The following is a 4,125-nucleotide window of genomic DNA, read 5'->3' as shown; positions in this document are numbered from 1 at the left end:
AAATTGAGAAAAATCTTAGATAAACATTAAAATACACTTATAGACCCCCCTGGAAAACACCCATGACAAGAAAATCTGCCTTGCCTTGCCTTCCCTTGCCTTCCCTCCCCTTCCCTCCCCTTCCCTCCCCACCACCTTCTCAATGTGACCACCTGCAGGAAATATTCCCGTTCCCAGCTGCAGCACCACGCAGGTTTTCCCGGACGTGTGTACCCAAGTGCACACCTGGGGTATGCTGAGAAGCATCACCGCCACCTCACCCGGTCCCTTGAGCCTCGGCCGTGACTGTTCCCATTCTTTGCCCACCGGAGCCGGGTGGGGAGCCCGGCCGTCAAGGCTGTGAGTCACGACCTGGGCAGGAAGGTGCTTGGAGAAGTTTGGGTCCCAGCTGGGACTTCCAGCACCGAGCCGAGAAGGCTGTGCCTTTTTTCCCTTTGCTGGCTGGGTGAGGGACATCCCCTCTGCCTGGAGTTCCCACGTCTGGAGCTCTGCAGCCTGCTCCCACGGGTGTCCTGAGCCAGCAGCTCCCTCCCCACGGGACAAGCAGCCGTGGCCCCGTGGGGGCTGGGGGCAGAGGTGCGGGGTCCCCGTTGTGATCTGCGGGTGCCCCGTGCTCAGGAGGCCGAGCAGCACTCACCCTCCAGGCACCCTGCGAGGTGTCGGCCGGGCGTGGAGGTGCCCAGGACCCGCGTGGACACCCGTCCTACGTGCCCTAAAAGCCTTCCTGGGCAGGAGAATTGACCCTGGGGTTTATCACACGGCCAAAAAAAGCCGTTTGTGCTGCGACAGCAGATCCAGCCGATGAGGGCTGTGCCAGCAGGACGGAGGGGTCACGGCCACCGGCGGGTGCTGGCGGGTGGGTGCTGAGCGGTGCCAGGTCCGCCTGTGCCCCTGTGGCAGAGCAAGGAGCGATGAAGGGACCCTCTTTGCACCCTGGGGGTGTCATCGATGCTTGCCACAGCTGCGCTCTCCTCCCTTTTGGGTATCTCCTTCCAGAACAGGCAAAGGAAATGAAAGATGTGCAGAAAACACGCGGATAAATCCCCTGTCACCCCTGTGCCTTGCAGTCCCCTTCAGGCTCTTCCAAAGCCACTCCTTTGCTGGCCAAAGGCTGCTAACCAAAGGGAAGCCAAAGGAGAGCCACACCGCTGCTTCTCTGGGGAGCAAAGCTTGTTTTCCTCCCAGCCCCCTCAGCATCACAGAATGGCTGGGGTTGGGAGGGAGCCCTGGAGCTCTTCTGCTCCGACCCCTTGCTCCAGCAGGACCACCCGCAGCAGGGTGCCCAGGACCACGTCCAGGCGGCTTCTGGTGGTTCCCAAGGAGGATTCCCCACAGCCTCTGTGGGCAGCCTGTGCCAGTGCTCCATCACCGCACAGCACGGCAGCGCTTGCCGGTGTTCAGACAGAGCCTCCCGTGTCCCAGTTTGTGCCCGTGGCCTCTTGTCCAGGCACTGGGCACCACTGACAAGAGCCTGGCTCCATCCTCCTTGCACCCTCCCTTCAGGTATTTGTGGTGAGACCCCCCTGAGCCTCCCCCTCCCCAGGCTGAGCAGTCCCAGCTCTCTCAGCCTCTCCTCACGGCGGAGGGGCTCCAGGCCCTTCAGGATCTTGGTGGCTGCCCAGTTGGACTTTTCCCAGCACGTCCATGCCTCTCTGGTACTGGGGGGCCCAGCCCTGGCCGAGATCACCACTGGCCTTCCTAGCAGCAGGGGCACATTGCTGATTCTTGTTCAACCTGGCGTCCACCAGAACTCCTAGGTCCTTTCTGCCCAGCCGGGTGCCCCCAGCGTGTCCTGGTGCCTGGGGCTGCACTTCTCCTTGGTGTACAACACGAGATTTTGGGCAGCCCAGCTCGCCAGCCTGTCCAGCCCCCTCTGGAGAGGCGGTCACTGCACCCAGCTTTGTGCCACCTGCGGAGTTACCGAGGGTGCGCCCTTCCCCATCACCCAGAGGGTTAACGGAGATGTCCAGCAGGGCAGCACCCACCACCGACCCCCAGTGATTCTCTCCCCCGAGCCTGGCCACGGGGAGGTCACAGAGCCCATGGTGCACGGTGCTCGGGCTGAGCCCCAACCCCTCCAGGCTGCCGCTTCCCGGAGCAGCCTTGTCCGAGCAGCGCAGCCTCCTGGGACCAGTTAGACACCCCAAAATCATTATTGTTTTATTATTATTATTATTATTATTATTTATTTTTTTATTAATACCCAACTATACTGATTAATGGGGAGTCTTTCACGGCACCAAGTGCCCTGGTGACAAAGGCACCGAGGTGCACGCGTGCACTCACCCTATTGTCCACTGCTTCCATCCGAAGGGCGGCGAAGCCCGGGGCTGGGCAGTGCACAGGATCCAGCCCCTCTGGCATAGGGCTGGGAACACCCCGGGTGCTCCGGTAGGCATTGTCCTCCCTGGGAACCTGCAGCTCCCTGCGTGGACGAGCCACGAGCCCAACCAGCGAAAGCCCGGTAATCCAAAACACATGTTGTTTAAATTCAGTGATGACTGTAAAAATAAGGGTCCAATTTCTCCGGCTGCCGAGCCTCCCACGTTAACCAAAGTGCTCCACTTTCCTGCCCGATGGCAAGGGTGACCTTCCACACAGTGACCCAGCGCTCCCCAAGGAGCCTGGGGCACAGCAGGAAGAATAAAGGGTAGCGAGAACTTGCATAACTCCCATCCAGCCCGCCAGGAAAACAAGGGGCTGGTTGGGATGAGAGTCGCGGGCCTTTTATGTTGGCTTTTTTTGTGCGTGTGACGGTGGAAATTGGCTCTACTGCTCCTGGCTGAGGGTGCTCGGGGCCTCCCCCGACTGGGAAAAAAACCTCCAGGGTGTAAGGGGGGGAACCCGGCCAAGCTGCGTCCCCATGGGTGACACCGCAGCCGGGTGCTGGCCTCTATCCCACACGGGCTTGGGTGCACCGGGGCTGCCGGCAGTTTGCCCACGGGGGCTCTGTGCTGGCCGGGGAGCGAGGACGGGAACGGAGCCCAGGGACGTGGCCACTCTCATGGTGCATCTGGATCTCGCTGCAACCATTTTCCATGTTTCTGACTCACTCTGCTTGGAAATTTGTTTCCGCTCAAGAGGAAATTCCATCAAAAGCAGAAACCTTTGCGAACTCACTGACAGAGGAGTCCCTGGCACTGGGGCTGGACAAGGTCGGCGCTCAGCAGCCCGGGAAGTCCCCGCTGCAGTGCTTTGCCTTCCTGGGAGCCTTCTGCACCATCCTCCCTGCCGGCGGGGCGCTGGGGCTGGGGGCACAACAAACCCAGCTGCCGAGCAAACGTCGTGGTGGAGCGATGCAAAGAGGTCGATGGCTCTGAGCCCCCGCTGCCGGCTCAGGCTGCTGGGTCCAATCCAGCCCGGCTGGAGGTGCTGTGGCTCTGGGCAGGCTGCAGGAGCCGCCCGGTCCCTCGCTGCCTGGCACCGAGGCTGGGAACCGCACAGCCCCGCTGCGGAGCTGCGCAGCCCCACTTCAGCCCCGGTCCATGTCCAGCAAAGCCACGCTTGGGAAGAGTGTGAATAAATGCCCCGGCACGCGGCTTCTTTATCTGGCAGAACCATTTCACCAGCAGAGCTGTGTCTGTGGATGTGTGACACACAAATTGCTGCCGTGACCTGGTCGGAGCAGAGACCAAGGCGGGTCGGGAGCCCGGCTCTGGCTGGGACGGCTGCCAGCGCCTGTCTGGGTGAGATGTGCTGGCTGCGCTCAGCCGGGGGTCGGTGGGAAATCCCTGCTGGATGCCTCCTGACCTCCACTGGAACACAGCAATTGTTCCTCTGGAAAATCTAAATTTATCCCCGCGACGGTGACGGCATAATTCACACATGCCCCATTCCCCTTTCATTGGAGTCTCCCTTACGTCTGCTCTTTCTAACAATAAAGCAACGCTGTGAGCAACCTTCCCGTCAACAAGCATCCCTCCCGTCCCTCCCGGTGACGTGAGCGCAGGGCTGAGCAGCTGCAGGAATGCAATCTGAGTTCAGACGGGGCTGAACTTTCGCCCAGTGACCCGGGGGTCAGCGTGGGAAGGAGCGGGATGGAGAACGGCAGAGAACAAAGACGCTGGTCGCAGCCCGCCCGCCTGGCGGGGTGGCGTGCCCGGGGCTGGTGTGCTGAAAGAAGAG

Source organism: Oxyura jamaicensis, chromosome 28 (genome assembly GCF_011077185.1).
Source record: "Oxyura jamaicensis isolate SHBP4307 breed ruddy duck chromosome 28, BPBGC_Ojam_1.0, whole genome shotgun sequence".
Classification (NCBI taxonomy): Eukaryota; Metazoa; Chordata; class Aves; order Anseriformes; family Anatidae; genus Oxyura; species Oxyura jamaicensis.
This window is presented reverse-complemented; position numbering follows the sequence as displayed.